The sequence below is a fragment of the Rhinolophus ferrumequinum genome, chromosome 15 (assembly GCF_004115265.2).
Source record: "Rhinolophus ferrumequinum isolate MPI-CBG mRhiFer1 chromosome 15, mRhiFer1_v1.p, whole genome shotgun sequence".
NCBI lineage: Eukaryota > Metazoa > Chordata > Mammalia > Chiroptera > Rhinolophidae > Rhinolophus > Rhinolophus ferrumequinum.
The window spans coordinates 46833175-46853359 of NC_046298.1; the positions used below are offsets into that span (position 1 = coordinate 46833175).

Sequence of the window (20185 nt, forward strand, 5' to 3'; positions counted from 1 at the left end):
AGCATTTCAGTGTGAATCACACACACTGTTCTGGTTCTTTTGATTAAACTCCCCTGTCAGATAACTGTTCTCTATCATTTCCGAGAATAAGACACATTTTTCATTACTCTTGATATAGAGCCGTTATTGCCATTCAGTGGACAAACTCACCATTTCTTCTGCATTATTTCTACCACATAATCGCCCCATTAAACTATCACTCTCCTCCAACGAAAGCCCATCCCCATAAAGTCCGGCCTGCTGTTTCATGCTCAGGGGGTAGAGCATTCTTTCCTGTGACCTACAGGAGCCTGTCCAGAGATGGGCACCCTGAACCTAGTGAGTATGAAGCCCAATAACGTAGTTTTACATTACTCTCTGTCTTCCCTCATGCAAATTCCTACAATCATGAATCTGATATTCAGTGTCCTTGTTTTTCCAGGGGTCATGGATATATGCCCAATCAAGGAGGCACTTGCACTGCATTGATTGCTTCCCAGGGATCATCATGAAAGGCCTGTAAGAAATGCTTAACTTCAACAGACTTTTAACTTCACGTTAAAATTCATAAATAGTAATGCAGTCTTTTCCAGAAAACTCAAATAACTAAGTATTACAAACCCTAAAAATAATGGACTGTTTGTACACGCTCTTGTTCCTGTAATATACAGAATGTCCTGAGTTTTAAAACAGTTTGATTTGTAATTTTTCAGCAGTATGGAATGTCCCAGGTTATCCTCAGAGAACTAGACACTTAGTTATTTCTAGTATGGATTTTTGAGTGTGTAGTCAATTGTGAGACTTGTTTTAGAATTTTACTACATTCATTCATTACGTTTGTAAGAAGTTTCCTCACTATGAAATCCTGAATGAATCCTGAGGATATGGTTTCTTAGAAGTATTTCCACGTTCAGAATATTAGTGCGGTTTCTTTCCTGCATGAACTCTGTTGTTACTCCAAAGGCAGACACACCTAGTGAAGAGCCTATGACAGTCACTACATTTGTAAGGTCGCTCTCCAGCATGAATCCTCTGATGTCCCACACTTTTGATCTTTGGGTAAAAGCATTAACACACACATCACTTTTGTGTGGCTCTCTCAGAGACATGCATTCTGATGTCTAGTTAATTTGAGACCTGGAAATAGGCTCTGCACATGCATTTCCATAATTTCTCTATGGGGTCTCTGCTGTGATTAATACTTGAACTCAAAGTAATGCCTTTGCCACACTCATTGCACCTCTGAAAACCTTGCCACACATTATTAAGTTGTGCGGTTTCTCTCCAGAATGTATGTTCTTGTATCTACTAAAGAGTGAGCTCTAATTGAAACTTTTGCCATGTTCACTGCATTTGCAAGTATGAACTACTAGGTGATTCCTGAGTTTAAGTCCTTCCACCTAAGAGCCTTCCACATCCGGTACATTTGTAAGGTCTCTCACCAGTATGGAATATCCCATAAAATGTTAGGCTTGAAGTCACGCTAAAGCCTTTGCCACACTCGTTATATTTTTAAGGTTTCTCTCCACTGTGGATGGACTGATAGCTATTAGAAAAGAACCCACACTAAAGTCTTTGCCACACTCGTTACATTTCTGTGGTTTGTCTCCTGTATGAATTCTCTGATGACTTCTAAGATAGGAGTCTGAGCTGATGGTAAGTTAGGCCCGAACACACACTAAACACTTTGCCACACTCATTACATTTGTAAGAATTTTTCCTGCGTGTTTTCTGGTCATTTGTCAGTACTGAAGGATCCCTAAGGTTATCCCTATATATATTAGAAATGTGGGCTTGGACACTAGGAGGAACTCCTTCAAGTGGAGAAATGGAGGAAGTATTGTTGGTAGACTTCTCAGGTACATTACCTTCATAAAGGGAAACTTCGATTTAAAATATCTGCAATTTAGGCTGATGTGACTACAAGCTTCGTCTAAGTCTGGTTCAATAGGCATGTTTCCTGCAGGCTTTCTACCGTGTTGATCTCTTCTATCAGTAAGACGTTTTTTATGAGTTATAGGCATTTCTTTGTCATTTCTTTTTCCACTCTCTGCTGACAAGCAAAGTCATGCATATTTTTCTGGATTTCTGTGAGGGAAAAATCTTCATTTACACGGCTTTCATGTCTTCCAAACATCACTGTTTGAAATACACAATGAGCCATCACCTTACACCAGTTAGAATGGCTATCATCAACAAGAGAAATAAGTGTTGAAGCAGCTGTGGAGAAAAAGAACCCTCAGAAAGTGTTGGTGGGAATGCAGATTGGATAAAGAAGTTGTGGTACATATACACAATGAAAAACTATTCTGCCATCACATGAATAGTGACATTGTGACAACATTGATGGATCTTGAGATTATTATGCTGAGCTAAATAAGTCAGGCAGAAAAAGTCGAGAACCTTATGATTTCACTGATATGTAGGATATAAAACTGAAAACCACAAAGGAACAAGAAAAATGAAGAAAGAAACAGAAACTCATAGACACAGACAATAGTTGGTGGTTACCAAAGGGTAATGGGGGTGGTAGCTGAGGGTAAAGGGGATCAAATATATGGTGATGGAAGGAGAACTGAGAATGTGATATACAGATAATGTATTATACAATTGTATACCTGAAACCTACCTATATGACTTTACTAACCATCGTCGCCCCAATAACCTTTAATTAAAAAAAAAAATTTGGACATGCCCAATGACATAAACTCATGAAAACTATTATTTATGAGTGTGTACTTCAGTGAAAATAAATTTTTTTACTGGGGAATATTGGGGAACAGTGTGTTTTTCCAGGATCCATCACTCGAACTCTAGTTGTTGTCCTTCAGTCTAGTTGTGGAGGCCGCAGCTCAGCTCCCAGTCCAGTCGCCATTTTTCTTTTTCCAATCTAGTTGCAGGGGGCTCGGCCCACCATCTCTTGCGAGAATCAAACCAGCAACCTTCTTGTTAAGAGCACGCGCTGTATCCAACTGAGGTAACCGCCGCCCAAAAATTTTTAAATTATTATTGTGCTGAGTTATAGCTTAGAATTTTAAGACAGGTGAACATTGATTCTATTGTCTACTGATACTACAATGACATCATGGAGAAGAGTATGTCTGACAGGACTTTAGAACAAAATGAAAATGTAATGGACTGAGGCCTGATTTAGAACCTCCAGTTGTAAAAACAGTATCTGTAATAAACAGTGGTCAGAGCCTTCATTTTCCAAAGCAAACACAAGCTCAGAATAAAGAAGTTTCCAGAGTCATTCTTTATACACAACACTCAGTAAATCCCCCGAAACTTATTAGTGAAAATAGGAAAACTGTTACCATTATAGAGGAAGAATGGGGCATACAGGACCTGAATCAAGTGGATGAAGGTAACATCAGCTGTGAGGGGACAAGCTCGTGTGGGCGCCTGATGCACATGGGTGAACCCATCTTCTATCCTGTTATCACTGGGGAAAAGGGAATCAGGATATGGATCTAATCACAAGGAAACACCTACTCGATACACATTTCAATCCACAGGTAGCTCCCATCTGCTAACCTTTAGTTTATTTTGAATAGAAAGTCTTTCTTTAGCATTCCAGACAGCACGACTTTCTTTCCATCCTACTTGTGAGTTTTCTGAAACCGGGACTCCAGCAGAGCTGAGGGAGCATCCAGATGGGACCTAAAAATGCACTGTCCCCCTTCACTGATATCCCAGGACCCAAGCCCAACGCCAATGCGAATCTTGGCTATCAGTACATTCCTATGTCGTCCTGTCACAAGGGGAACACTTTCAATAGTTGCAGGTCACTAGTGGAAGATGTAGGAAGTCAGGATGGGGAAGTGGACAGAAGCTCTGTGATACAGGAAACACGTAATCTAACGACTGACTTTGACTATCAGGAAAACAAAAGGAGGGGAAAAAAACTAGTTGAAAACGTATTGGTTACCTAGGAGTATCAGAAATAAAGGTTTGCAACTTCTAAAGACATGACAGTAATGGGAAAACATAAGAGCCCCAGAATTGAGATATGACACCCAACAACCTGCCATTTGTATCTCTTCTTCCTCATCATATAGTGACGTGAGGGGTCATGACTGTACCTTGTGAATATGTGTTGAAAGCACCAGCAGAGACCATTCATCTGCTACCATTACAACCACAGGCAGGACCCTGAAATATAGAGGCGCCCTTCCCTGTCCTGTCACAGGAGAGTCACAATGACCTTCTACATGGAGACCAAACTGAGAGTTCTCCTTTCCTGTTGTTAGGGGCCCTACTTCCCAATAAACACCCACAAATCCTGGTACAGATGGGGAATGTGGGGTGCACGGACATGCCCGCCTTGCAAGCCCACGTAGAGCAGACTGTTACCTCCTCTTGGACCAAAGTATGGCTTCTAATTATATTTCTTGTGACTTTGATAAATTAGCATTGTTAAGTAGAGCCCCCTTTGGTTGGATGCTGAGCCCGCAGTTCAACAAAATGACAGGGAATCTGAAACAGACAAGTTTCTTATCTTCACAGTCCTGCAGGAAGGACAAAGCACGCCTGGAAGGGCCACATGGGGAGGCAGAGGCAGGATGCACCAGACAGGGGCAGGACCCAGGGAACATGCCTTTATTAGGGTTCATGGGAGAAGTGATTTGGGGTTCTCCAGCTAGGTCTAGATTGGTCAATTGAAACGAAAAATAACAAGGTTTTGGTAAGCTCTGCAGGGATCTATCCAGGGGTATACAAGGTGAAGTCCCTCACAGGCAGGGGACACTTGCTCACAAGGGCTGCTGGAGAAGTAGTAACGGGAACTTACATTCACTTCTGAGTCTATGACCTGTTGTCTGCACAGTAGTGTATGCACTAGTGGGAGGGCCAGTGTCACTTCACAGCAACTTGGCAACTGTGGTCACACAACAGCCTAGCCGTTTGTCTCCCTGCACCTTTCCTTAAGGAAAGAAGAGTCTGTGGGACTGTGCTTCTCTGAGACTGAGTTTGTTACACCTTGTGTCTCTCTGTTTGGTCTCCAAAAGAAGGGTTTGCAGTCAAAGACGATTCCCCACGGGGGGAACAACTCAAGCCAGACGGAACCCCGTTGAGACCACTGATGAGCTGCCTTGGAACATCTGGGAAGGAGCCTTGCCTCTACTTCCCCCCTGCTTGAGAAAAGCTGCTGCTGACTCTTGCTGCTCCCTCGCACCTAATTGTGAGAGAAGTCTTGAGAGCGATAAGATCAAGCTCTTTCTGCTCAGCTCTTGGCATTGTTTTACCTCGAGAGACTCTCCCACGTAGGAAGGTGCATACCACACCTTAGTCATCATGGGACTATATGCTTCGGCTGTTTTGGGGACAAATAATTTCGGTTTGAAGTCATTTTCTGACGTAGTGGTTGAGTTTCACAGACTGTGTCTTAAACAATGTAACTTCCTTGTGTGTAATCAATAAATACTGTCAGTTGGCCCGATTAGGGGCTCCAGTCTCTCGAGGCTGCGAGACCCTTGGCCCTCTGAGATTTAACTGCATTGAGTCTCTGCTTCTTTCTTATACCTTAACCCAAAGCCGCCTCTTCTCGCCTACCCCCAGCCTGTGTTGTGCTGGACGCGACATCTGGCAACACAACATGGATTCGGAGGCAGCAATACGGTAGTGTAGCTAAACTCTCTATAGCACTACTGTATCTTTATTTTAACCATCATAATTCTCCAGTAGTAGCAATCAGGAAAAGAGGATACAATATATAAGTTATGGGGAAAATAGCCTCACATTATTTGCGAATGAAGGCCACAGGGAAAAGGGATTACTAGTGCTGTCATTCTACTGCATCACCAAATAGTGCATTGATGATTACAACCATGACTAAGGTGGGAGAGGTTAACATTCGTGGCAGGATAACAAGTCATTCATTACACATCGTGTTAGTATATTAAAAAGCATCTGCCTTTATTATAACAATATCAGTTCACACATAGTCTAAATAAAGCATGGCACACCACCTGTACGGTCCATGGATAAAATAGATAAAAGCAGTTAAGGAGCATTCTGGTTCTTCTTATAGAATGATCTTAGAGCTCTGTTTTCCATGGGTTTGCAGACTGAGGTTCACTGCTTAGGAAACATGGATGTACAATAATTAGGCACTTAGGGGCGAGTTCTCTGTACTTTCTCAGTTATCTCTGAAGACGTCGTTATTTCAACCACATTAAGTAATACTCAACTAAAAGACACATCAGAGTTTTAATGAACTGCCACCTATTTTGCTTAAAGAACAACTGGAAAAACTAGTTAAAATTCAGAATATTCCTGTCTTACATTAATGCAGAGAACGATGTCCTGACCACCTACCTCACAGTGACTTACATCAATGTTCTAAGTCAACCAAACAGCATCTCCATTTAGATTTCTTCATACATTGTGCATTACAGTGCCCTCAGTCTTCCAGGGAAAAGGAGATCTGAGTGAATCCCACCCAACATACAAGGGCTCTCACATCTTTGAGGCAGCAACAATCAACCCATGATTCACAAACACACTAGGTGTAAACATATAGTGTCAAGTGACTTCATGCTGGAATCACATTAACATTTCCTTTGAAATCTACCTCATGTAATTCCAATAAACAAAAATACACTGACGGCAATTATACCTGTCCAACATCCATCCCCTTGATAAGTTGAAACAGATTAAAAAAGGAAGATTTCTAAGTTTTTTAACATTTGTTTATTTATTATAAGTACTCTTATTTACAGTAATCTGTCAAAAGTGTTCTTCACTTACTACATTCTGATATCAATTCTCTGATATTTCAGAGCTGATTTTGATTAAGCACTTCCCCATATTTTTTTAACATCTTTAAAGTCACTTTGTAGCATGAATTCGGTGGGGTATTCTGAAGCACATATTTGGATGAAGGTCTTTTATCATGTATTAGAAACGAAGAATTTCTCTCCAGTACGTATTCTCAGTTACTGAGGGAGGCTGTGGGTCCAGCAATAAGGTTTTCCAAATTCTTCAGTTTTCAAGTTTCCGTCCATTATGAATCCGCATGTGTCGCATAAGCTGTGAACAATGAACAAAGGATTTTCCACATTCTCTACATTTGTAACGCTTCTCTCCACTATGGATTATCTCATGTCTAATAAGATGTGAACGCTGATTAAAGGCTTTGCCACATTGCTCACATTTGTAAGGTTTCTCTCCAGTATGAATTCTCACGTGTCTGTTAAGTTCTGAACAGTGAATAAAGGCTTTTCCACATTCCTCACATTTGTAAGGCATCTGTCCCGTATGAATTTTCTGATGCTGAGTAAGACTTGAACTCTGAAAGAAGGTTTTACCACATTCTCTACATTTGTAAGGCTTCACTCCACTATGGATTATCTCATGTCCAGTAAGATGTGAACGCTGATTAAAGGCTTTACCACACTGTTTGCATTTGTAAGGCTTCTCTCCAGTATGTTTTCTCTCATGTACAGTAAGATGTGAATATTGAATAAAGGCTTTGCCACACTGTTCACATTTGTAAGGTTTCTCTCCAGTATGAATTCTCACGTGTCTAGTAAGTTCTGAACAGTGATAAAGGCTTTTCCACATTCCTCACATTTGTAAGGCTTCTCTCCAGTATGATTTCTCTCATGTAGAGTAAGATGTGAACGGCGGTAAAAGGCTTTGCCACATTGTTCACATTTGTAAGGTTTCTCTCCGGTATGAATTCTCACGTGTCTAATAAGTTCTGAACACTTAATAAAGGCTTTTCCACATTCCTCACATTTGTAAGGCTTCTCACCCGTATGAATTCTCTGATGCTGAGTAAGACATGAACTCCGAAAGAAGGCTTTACCACATTCTCTTACATTTGTAAGGCTTCTCTCCACTATGGATTATCTCATGTCTAGTAACATCTGAACGCCGATTAAGGCTTTACCACACTGTTTGCATTTGTAAGGCTTCTCTTCTGTATGAATTCTCTCATGTACAGCAACACGTGAACGCCGACTAAAGGCTTTGCCATATTGCTCACATTTGTAAGGTTCTCTGCAGTATGAGTTCTCTCATGCCTGGTAAGATTTGAACGCCAAATAAAGGCTTTGTCACATTCTCTACATTTGTAAGGCTTCTCTCCAGTATGATTTCTCTCATGTCGAGTAAGATTGGAACGGCGGTAAAAGGCTTTACCACACTGTTTGCATTTGTAAGGCTTCTCTCCTGTATGAATTCTCTCATGTTCAGTAAGATATGAACGCCAAATAAGGCTTTGTCACATTCTCTACATCTGTAAGACTTCTCTTCAGGATGGATTTTCTTACGTCTCTTTAGACTGGGTAATGGAGTAAAGACTCTCCAACAAGGATTACATTCGTCAGGTTTCTCCAAAGTGTGAATATTCTCAAGTTCAGTGAGATTTAAAGATTGGTTCAAAGATTTGTCCCATTCACTACATTTGATTGTCTTCTCTACAATAGGACGACTCTGATGTGTAAGATTTGAGCTTTGATCTAAGACACTCCGACATTTACAATGGTACGCTGGAAAGTGAGTTCTCTGATGCTTATTAGGGTTTGACCCTTGTTTAAAGTTTTTCCAAGATTCATTGAATTGATTGCTTCTCTCTCCACGACATGTGCTCTGGTAATCATTGAAGACAGAAAGACCTTAGTGAGGGCTCCAATTTCATTAAACATGTAAAGGTGTTCCCAATTACTTCATGATACCTATGGAACCATGATGCTTGTACACAAACCCTCCCACATTCATGAAAATAATACCAATTTGGAATAAGAAGGAATTTGTGTCTTGGTGATGAACAAATAAGAATAATGAATCCCTGGTTAAGGGACTGTCAGACGAAGGAGATTCAGAATTTCTATCTTCATTTTCAAATCTCTGGTTTTTAGAAATTTTGACTCACTGTTTAATCCAATCCTACATTTAAATGACTCAAATGATTGTTCACACCAGGTGTTATGGGACTTGCCAGATATTCCACATTTTCTTACAGAGAATATATACCTTACAAAACTCTTTTCTATCTTTCCATTTAGAAACACGATGTTCTGCAAATGTGACTGCCTTAAAGTGACGGTTTCCCAAGATGTCTTATATATTTGATCGCTTTTAGCCACAGGGATTTTATTATGATGAACGGTGCCAGTTTCGTTATGTCCATCATAATATCCCTTCGGCCCCTGACACTCCTCTCACATTCCCACTTTTTCATAAAGGTAGATACTCAAGGTCACACCTTCGATAACTTACCAGAAGCATTTTGTGAAATGAATCTTCTATGTCCAGTTTTGGCAACAAGCCCTGCGTGTCCGCAGAAGACATGGCTGAAAGGCACCAAACAAATGATCACTCTTTTGACAGGCAGGTAAATTCTACCATACGAATTTAATACTTATTATAGGACTTAGTAAGATGGCATAAGAGCCAGCACCAAAACTTCACTCTCCATGGTTCAGTACTGATAATTTCACAAGGGAGTTCAGAGTTCAGAGATGCCCAGGAGAGTGTCACATCAAAAAGGAAAGAAAACTTGCTTACATTTGCTGATAATAACAGTTAATCCTCCCTGGCCCACCATGGCAATATTGTGAGAAACGCCAATTCCCAGTTTCTTCTTAGGAGGGAAACAGCTGAGTATACCGTGTGTCCAAAGGTGTCCTTTCATTGTAGCTGCCTGAGGGACTCATTTACCTTCTGCATGACACCAAGTGCTCAGGGAATGGCAGTGCAATGTGAATGCATTGTGGTGGCCACTAAGAAAAATGGTGAGTAATTGTACAAACACCACAAAGACAACAGTATTGAAGACAAACATCAAGGATAGGAAGGTACCACTGCCTCTAAAGAAGAAACGGAAAACATTTTACAGGGAAAACTACACATAAAAAACACAGAGAACACACATCCCTAGAACAGGATTGATAGGCCTCACAATTTCAAGCATAGCTGCCTGTTATTTGTGTTCTCCTGTACAAAGCCAGTACAAAGCCTGGGATGGTGGCTGTTTCTGCTCCCAAAGCTCAACAGAAGATCACAAGACATATAAAGGAAAAGAAAACACGGCCCAGTCACAGAAACAAATTGAATCTCCAGACACTGGCCCTAAATTAACAGAGCTATTAATTACCTGAACGGAACTCAAAATACATTCTCATCACTTTAAAATGTTTTAAGTTACGCCCAGGTAACCAAATAATAGGTATACCAGACCCACAAAGAGAAAAACATCAGAGGACATATCACTGCCACAAAACAAAATAAAAAAGAAACAAAATGGAACAAAGTTATGAGGGGAACAGTGGGACAAGAAGCTCCAAAACGTGTAGAAAACAATTCTAAAATGGTTTATAGTAGTATCTCCCTCTCAATAATTAGTTGAAGTAAAAACAGATAAAAGTTCCCCAATAAAAGACATAAGTTGGCTGAATGGATTATAAAATAAAATCCAACACGTTTTGTCTACAAGAATTCATTTTAGATGTGAGGACAGAGGACATAAGTAAAAGTATGGGAAAAAATATGTCATAGAAACGGTTACCAATAAAACGTACGGGTGACCATACTAAATCAGAGAAATATACAGTACGTGTCAAAAACTGTTACAACACAAGAAAGGACACAACACAATGATAAAAGGGTGAATTCAACATGAAGCTACAACATTGGCATTAACATAAAAAATGGTGCAGCCAAAACAGTAGAGAGCTTCCTCAAAAATGACAAACACAGCTTTCACATGGCCCAGTAATTCTACTTCCCAGGCATTAATATCACAAGGAATACCAAAACACAAATTTGAAAGGTATATGCACCCCTATATACCTTTAGGGGTATACTGCAACATTATTTACAATAAACAAGATATGAAACCAATTTACTTGGCATTGACAGATCAATGGATGAAGAAGATGTATAAATGTCCACAACGGAATGTTTCTCGGCCAGGAGGAAGAGGAAATCCTGCCAGTGGCAACATCATAGATGGACCTAGAGGGTACTATGCTAAGTGAGATTAGTCAGACACAGAAAGACTACTACCACACAATTTTGCTCTTATATAGAATGTAAAACTAAAAGAGAAAAGCAACAAAAATAATCAGAAAAAAATCACAGATACAGACAATTTACTGATGCTTGCCAGCGACGACAGGGACAGGGAAATAAGGCAAAAATGTGAAGAAGATTGTGATATAAATGTCTTGTTATGAAATGAGTAAGGCACGGGATGTAATATACCATACGAAATACAGTCAAACAAGATCGTGATACATTTCTTAGGTGAGAGATGGATCCTTGACTCAGCGGTGATCACTTTGTAAGACATGTGAATGAAGAATCACCATGTCATACAACTGAAACTAATGTAATATTGTTATATCAACTATAATAACAGAAGTAAACAAATAAAATAGTTGATATTTGGGACCACAATGAAAACTCAAATATCTTTATACTGTTTCAATTTGATAGCAAGCATGTATTATTTTTATAATTCAATAAACACTGAAAGAGTGAAAAAAAAAGGAAAAAAATGGGTCATCTTTGATGGTGCTGTATAATTAGGAATGAATTAAAGATTTCATTAGAGGGGACACAATACTGCCAGAAAACTTATATGTAAATTCTTCTCCATCACCTGTAAAGGTCTACTATGCAAAACATACAAAGAAGACTTCAAACTGATCGATGAGAAAACTATTACTATCAATCCGATTGAATATTGGGCCAAAGCCCTAAAGAAACACCACACTAGACAAGATACACGAGGCAAACTGATATATAAAAAGATGCTCCACATCGTATGTCACCAGGGAAATGCACATTAAAACAACAATGAGAATTAAACACAGAGCAAACTAAACACCACTACACACCTATTAAGGGGGCCAGAACCCAGAACACGGACAACACCAAGTGCTGGTGAGGACATGGAGCAGCAGGAACTCTCACTCACTGCGGGTGGGAACGCAAAATGCTGCAGTGTCTGGGGTACAGTTTGGTGGTTCGTACAAAGTTACACATCCTCTCACCATAAGATCAAGAAATTGTGCTCCTCAGTAGTTACCCAGAGTTGAAAACATTTATCCACCCAATAGCCCTCACGTGTGTGGCCACAGCATCTTTGTTCATAATTTCCAAACTAGGAAGCAACCAAGATGTCTGTCAAGAGGTGAATGGATTAAGTGGACTGTGGTGCATACAGACAATGGAATATTATTCATCACTATAAAGAAATAAGCTACCAAGCTATGACAGGACGTGGAAGAAATCTAGATACATGTTAAGTGAAAGAAGCCAACATGAAAAAGCCACATAATGTATGATTCCAGCTATGACATTCTAGAAAAAGCAAAATGATGGAAACAGTAAATAAATCACTACCTGCCACGTTTTAGGGGAGGGAAGGTTAAACAGGCAGAGCACAGAGACTATTCAGGGCCATGACACTACACTGTACGACACATGTCATCATAAATGTGTCCACACACACAGAACAGACAGCCCCACAGTAAACCCAGGGTGGACTATGACTCGAGGACTATGAGACGTCAATGTAGCTTCATCTATGTAAAAATGTATCCCTCAGCAGACATGGGGAAGGGATGGCTGTGTATATGGGAGAGGCATGTGGGAATTCTCCGCAAACTTCTACTCAATTTAGCTGTGAAACTAAAACTGGGTTTAACATAACAGTCATCCTCAGACTTCTGCTTCTCCGAAATAACTGATTTCAGTTCCATGTCTTTCCAGAAGTTCGCTATGCTTATACGAGAACATGAATATTTGTATCCGCTATTTAAAATAAACACAACATCACCGCACATGAATTATGCTAACCACTATCAAAGAAACAGAAAATACAAGTGATGGCAAAAATGTGGAGGAACTGGACCCCTTTGGACGGATGGATGAAATAGCAATTGATGAAAATAGTATGAAAAACAATATGGAGGCTTCCCACAAAATAGAAACATACTATGATGCAGCCATCCCAGTTCTGGACATATTTCCAAGAGACTTCAAAGGAGGCTCTGCAAGAGCCGTGTGCACACACATGCACACTGTAGCATTGTTCACAAAAGCCTGTAATACATGCACGTAACCCATATGGCCATCGATAGATGAACGGGTGAAGAAAATGTAGGATATACATACAATGGAATATTATTCATCCTTCAAAAAGAAACAGATGCTCTCACCTGACACAACGCAGACAAACTTGAGGACATTTACATAAAGCTCATGAATCACAAAGACACAGATACTGTAAGAGTCCACTTTTGTGAGTCACCTAATACAGTCCTCTTCATAGAACAAAAAGAAGGGTAGTAGCCAGGGGTTTGGGGTGAAGGGAAATGACGAAGTGGTTGTATATAGGTACTCGGTCACTTTTGCAAGATGGAAATTTCCAGAGATCACTTGCACAACAATGTGAATATACTTAATATGACTGGACTATAGTTAAGAGGGTAGATTTTTAGTCACACATTTTCACCAAAATTGAAAATGAAAAATATCTATGAAACATACAGTTATAGAACATTTCAAATATTACCTTGAATTCAAAAAACCGGTTCTCTCACAAAGAGAATAAAATCAACAGTAAATACATGTGAAATTGAGACTATTATCACAACTACTTAATTATTCGGATAAAAAAAGCAATGACCAGGGCCGGCCCTGGTGGCTCAGGCGGTTACAGCTCCGTGCTCCTAACTGCGAAGGCTGCCAGTTCGATTACCACATGGGCCCGTGGGCTCTCAACCACAAGGTTGCCGGTTCAACTCCTCGAGTCCCGCAAGGGATGGTGGGTTCTGCCCCCTGCAAATAACATTGAACATGGCACCTTGAGGCTGAGATGCTGCTGAGCTCCTGGATGGCTCAGTTGGTTGGAGTGCGTGCTCTCAACCACTAAGGTTGCCAGTTCGATTCCTCGACTCCCGCAAGGGATGGTGGGCAGCGCCAAGCGCCCAGCGCCTCCTGCAACTAAAGATTGAATATGGCACCTTGAACTGAGCTGCCGCTGAGCTCCCAAATGGCTCAGTTGGTTGGAGCATGTCCTCTCAACCACAAGGTTGCAGGTTCGACTCCCACAAGGAATAGGTGGGCTGCGACCCCTGCAAACTAGAAACGGCAACTGGACCTGGGGCTGAGATGCACTCTCCACAACTAAGACTGAAAGGACAACAACTTGAAGCTGAACGGCACCCTCCACAACTAAGATACAAAGACAACAACGTGACTTAGAAAAAAAATCCTGGAAGTACACACTGTTCCCCAATAAAGTCCTGTTGCCCCTTCCCCAGTAAAATCTTTTAAAAAATAAATAAATAAATAAATGGCTTCAGGGAGAATTCCTCAGCAGAGAGCATAGATTTTCCCCGGCCCCTGAGGCAATGGAACAATAGCCACACCAGGGCGGCCCCACGGTCCAGGGGGAGGACCTCGGCCTTCACTGCAATGGGACCCAGATCACTGAAGCAGGAGGACAGTCCCTAGAGGATGTGGAACATGGGACGTGTTGGACAGGACTGTCCCTCTGTGACAGCAACAGAACGAAACCTGGGCTCCTCACATCCTTTCCACTGAAGTGGAGCTTTCCCAAACCACATCTTAAGGTCTGGCTCCTCCGGGACCTTGGGCCCTCTCACCTGTGTCATCTGCCTCCTTCATTCCCACCTACCTGGGTGGATGGACACTGCCTTTTTTCGCTGCACATCCCAGGCGTCCTTCATTCTCTCCAAAAAGATAACAAGGTCTGGTTTAGAGACAGCAAGACCTGTTTATTAGAAAAAGGAACATGAGTTTTGATGGAGATTCTCCAATTTACTATCCAGCACGTGCTCAGCTGAGAAGAAGGACATTGCAGAAAGGTAGAATATTCTAGAAAATGATTCCCCAAAACACTCTTTTGTGACAGCACCTTTACCAGACAACTTGGAATGTTTTCACATCTGTTTTCCACTCCAAGGGCATCATGAAGACTTCTTTTCTACACCACCAAACCCCTCGTTTATTCCTCAGAGCCGGGATCTGAACTCTACCACACAAAGCAGAAGCTCCCAGGAGACGCTGTACTGATGAAGGAAACACAACCCTGCGGTGGGGTAGGAGTTCTGGAAGGAAGTCACCCTCACCCAGGGAGCACAGGTTCCTGTAGTTCTCCAGCATCACGTCCGTGTACAGTTTCCGCTCAGCTGGGTGCAGACATTCCACTCCTCCTGAGAGAAATCTATGGCCACATCCCTGAATGTCAACCGTCCCTGAAACAAGACACATTTATCACGAGGCCGTGGGCAAGGTCATAACGTGACTCAAAATGAAAACAGAGTTAAGAGAACTGCTTTTGACATAGGAGAGTGTCCGGAATTAAACACTAAGGTAGGTCACTAACAGTAATATTCTGTAATATATTTTTTAACTCTGAGATAAGAGGATGACGTTATGATCCACAAACAACTGTACAGACTTTCCTTTTCTGGAACATAAATTTTCAGGCATCAACACAAGCATATGGATTTTTGAGTGTTGTATCATACAGGATACATTGGGTACATTTCTCGGCTGGAAATGTCATGGTGAGTTAGAAATGGAATGTACTTCTCAAATTTTCACGTGAACAACAAGGAACTAAGGAGTTCCGGGGTAGGGAGGCTGAGTTTTCACGTTTAACGAAATCACTTTTGACTAGTGACGCCAATGCTTCTGGTCCATGTGTCACACTGTTGAATAGCACAGAGGAAGGAAACAGAAAAATTCATATATGACTTTGCCCTGACAGAGTTTTATGGAATTTATACTTTTCACAGAAGTATAAGAACACAGTCTTTTTTGAAAGCTGTCTTAATAGAGAACATTTTTTTTACAGATTAATTCATAATGCACATAAGTAATCTGAGAACAATATTATTCTTTCTCTTCTATGAGAATATTTTGTGAAGCATCCAGTAAATGGGAGAGCTTGGGTTTTACTCCAAACTGTCTCTAAAATTTTTTAAAAACACAGAAACCAATATGAATAGACAACCATAATGAACATTCATAGTAGTTTCTATAACTCAGAAAAAGAGAAACATTTTAAGTAAGAAACAACGGCTCAAATAGTGTTAAGATTTTATGCACCCAGACGGACGGACAGACATACGGGAACTGTGTCCACATGAAAAGTGAGATAGAAGGAAATTGTCATGTCACTGAAGTCACAATTATTTTAATTCTGTAAAACTCAAAAATGTCTGTGGGTGATACTCTGCTTTTACAGACACAATAGAGAGAGGAACACACAATAACAGGTAAGTTTGAGCTGCTGTTTTTTGAAAAAAGTTTGCGTATCATTTGTGCTGAGCTATACATTACAAACTTCCCACACTTCAACACTTTAATAATATGATTCTTGCAAACTTTCTTGAGAACACAAAAAGGGATGAAGTAGAGAATGTCTGTGACATGAGTGTGGGATACAATGAAAATTTATAGGAACAAGGCCTGACTGAGGAAAGCCTCCACTCCAAAGGCAATTATCTCTAGTAAAGAAAGCTGAAGGCCTGCAATTTCCAAAGCAGAGAAACTAAGAAAAAAGGGAGTTCCAGATTGAAATGTGATGATTTGCACATCTCTCTATAAATCCTTCCAGACCCTTGTTAATGATAAAGAAAAAAATGTTAACTTTATAGTAAAGATAGGACCTCAACCAAGTGAAAATCAGGTGCACAAAATAGCCTGGAGAGTTGGAAAGAAGGAACAAATGGGTATCCTGGAAAGAAAGCCTGGAAAGAAGGAACAAATGGGTATCAGCTGACCGAGGCACAGGGAAGGACACACCATCACTGCTGTGATGTTACTGGCAAAAACAAACAATAAGGAAATCATAATGTGATACTGATCATAAAACTTTCGTTGTATGGAAATTTCAATGCACATATAGCTCCCCAGTTCTGTAACTCTAACAGTGCATTTAAACAGTAAGTCAATATTACGATCTAGCGAGCAAGTCTTTTACAATTACTCTTTGTATTTCAGAACTTTCCAGGCTCTTCTGTGCACTGAGGCATCCTGGGTGCTCATGCACATTCTTACCCCTGTTCTACAGCCCTGACGCTGCAGTCACAGGACATACACCTACACCTCCCTTCTTCAAGACACTGGGCATCTGACACCCGTCCAACAGGGACCTTGGACACAACACCTTCCCAGGTGGCTCTGTCATAAAGGGATGTTTTCAGTAGTTGAGGGTCAGTAATTCACGGTGAGAATTTCTTATGTCCTCAGGGAGCCTGGATGGACAGAAGGCAGACAAGGCTCTGGGAGAAACTCCATGTGTTCTACAGAGCTGACTTTGACTCTCATGAGAAGAAAAGTAAAAAGTCAGTAGTTGTAAAGAACATCGTTAGGTAGGAATATCAGAAGTAGAGAATTAACTGTGGCAGGTTCTAAACCCATGGATTTTAGCAGGAAAAGCGGACATAGCCTGTGACCCAGGACGGAACGCTTACCCGAGAAGCAGCCATTTCGTCCTCGTCCTCCTCCTGCTCTGGGTTGTTCCCTCAGGTGACGTTCTGGGAGGAATGACTCCTGCAGCTTGAGATTGTGCCTTCAAGGGTGTGGGCACAGGCCCTTCATCTGCTTCCTCCCAACTGACAGGCAGAAGGACCTTGAAATACTGAGATGGTCACCCTCTCCTGTCCTATGTCCCAGGACACAGTCAGGGACAAGGAGCTCCTGCGTGAAGACAGAACTGTGAGTTTTTGCTTTCCTGTCTTTCGGTGCCCTCTCCTCACACAGCCGTCTACAAATTCCAACAGCCGTGAGAACAGTGTGCACTCCTGTGCCCACAACCTCAACACATTACCCCGCTACCTCCCCGTGCTGTCAACTGTCAGAACTGTGTCCAGGAGCCCCCAGCTCATCCCTGGCCTTGCCTGAGAGTCACCTGGAACACCTCATCAAAGCAACCATGATGCTCCACCCAGACCTCTTATCCAATTCCCAAGGGGTGGGCACTGGTGATATCACTCCAAAATCCTCATGCAACCCAGGAGGAACCCAGATGGGAACTTTTAGCTTCAATGACCATGCAGGTCTGGGGAATCAGGGCCCATTCTAAGGAGTTATGGGGGGGACCTAGGAAACAGCATCTCTAAGTATCCCTGGGGGAGCTGACTTGCTACCCAGACCTCTTTGCAGTCACACTGGCCTACAGATTTCCGACTCCATAGGCCTGAGAGCTCTGGAAGTGTGAGGGCTTGGGGCGGGAACTTCTAGAACGGCTAGCTCCCGGGGCGGTTTTCCTTCCTCTTTTCCAGGAAATCACAGAGAATTAGTTAAAATCTATAATATAATGAACACACATTTTGGTGCTGAAAACTTGTAAAAAAAAAAAAAGGGTTACCAATGGAAATACGCTGATCAAATTACTTCACAGTGAATAGATGGGCTCCATGGAAACCAAGTTTCAGGTCTGTCCTGTTCATCACTCCACAATCAGAGAATGGACATGAGGGACTTAGGGGGACAGCTACTTAGTAGCTCCCAGCTCACTAATTTAACAAATCCCGTTAAGGGAAAACAAAAGCTGCTGAATATCAGACTAACTCACCAAACTAGGTTCTCACCGCAGACATCCTCACCAAATGCACACTGAAGCAGCCCAATATTATTAATAAGTACCAATGCATGTTTCAACATGATGAGAGTAGAAAGAATGCAGGGCTTCTCATCTAAACCAAGTGACAATGTTATTAGAAGGGAAATTGTTTTTGACTGTACTGACTTCCAGGGTCAAAGTTTAAAAAAAAACTGAGACTACCTCATATTTAGAAAAGAATGAGAGCTGGTAATAAGATGTCACCAAAACTCATTTCAGCATTCGTGACTATTTAGAAAAAACAGAAATTCAGTACATTAAGATTTAACTCAATATGCTTTTTATAAAGAACAATAAATTAAATGTAAGAGAAGTAAAAAAAAGAAAAAGTAAATTCCATGTAAAAGAGAAAAAGACACAATGCTTTTACTATTCCTTGAAAAAAATTACAGGGCAACAAACTCAGTCATTTCTAGTCCCAGGTCACGTCCCTCATGCCATCCCAGGAAATGAGAAGGGACCCATGACTGAGTGACATAGGTTTCCCTTCTCTGGCTGCATAAGAATTCCACGTGAAAGCACCCAATGATGAAATTAATTATAAAATTCACAAGCCTTAAAAACTGGAGATGTGTAATTCTTGTTTTCATCTGTGTGACTGAAAATGCAGCGCGTGTAAAATTGAATCGATTATAAAGCCACATGTCATATATCACGACTTGATCGCCCACATCCCACCTGCTCACGACTCAACCAGCTGGGGGCTCCCCTTCTTCCTCTGCTACTAGGTATCCTGCCTATGGTCTGTGTGTCCCTCTCGACCTGGATCTCTCCACTGCGGTCCTCTCCTGCCTCCTCTCTCCTCTCCTGATTTCTCCATTCTCTCTATTCCCTTCCCTGTACTTTTTCCGTGAAACTCTTGAAACCTATTTAACCTTCAGTTGCTCTTCTCCCCAATCTGTCTGATTGTTCCCCATCTCCGCGTATTTCTGCCTCTTTCTCTCCGACCATGTGCCCCTCCTCTTCCCCTGTGACACTGTCTGTCCTGTTACACCCCTGTGCGGGGACTCACTGACACCCCCAGCTTAGCTCTCAGTGAGGCTACTTGCTGTGCTGTCAACCCCCAACCCCTTTCTGTTCCTGCACTCGGCTCCCCTAACTCTTCTCCTAACCCCTCTCTCCTCTAAAGCGCCTTGTCCCTTGTTGCCCCCACTGCTGCTAACCGGGGGCCCCTCTCCCTTTAGGTTCCCCTTCATCTCTCTGCAGCTCCCCCTTCCCTCTGTATTGCTCCCTTTTCCTTGTCCTCTGGCTACTTCCCCGAGTCACTGGTTCTGTCTCACCGTCGCTTTACAACTCCCTCCCACGTGCTCTGTTCTGCCTCCTCTTTACCGACCCCGCACTGATCGTTCAGATCGTTCAGCCCTCTCGCCTGTGGACTCATCTCATTCTGCCTCCTTCTCGGGACCCCCTCACACCCTCGTTCTGCCGCTTTCCTGGCCGGCCTTCACAGTCACCGCTCACACAAAGCCCCTCCCGCGTGAGGGGGTGACCTGGTGACACCCCGCGGTGTTCCCTCCTAAATCCCATCCCCCTGAAGTGTCGTTTTCCTGGGATTCGGGCCTCTTATTAAACTGGGGTGAGGGG

General features: G+C 41.9%; 2 pseudogenes; both read right to left on the reverse strand.

The window, feature by feature from the left end:
* Positions 1 to 6963: 6963 nt before the first annotated feature.
* Positions 6964 to 9279, reverse strand: LOC117035420 (zinc finger protein 43-like; annotated as a pseudogene).
* Positions 9280 to 14627: 5348 nt separating this feature from the next.
* Positions 14628 to 17465, reverse strand: LOC117035421 (putative protein ZNF720; annotated as a pseudogene).
* Between the last annotated feature and the right edge of the window lie 2720 nt (positions 17466 to 20185).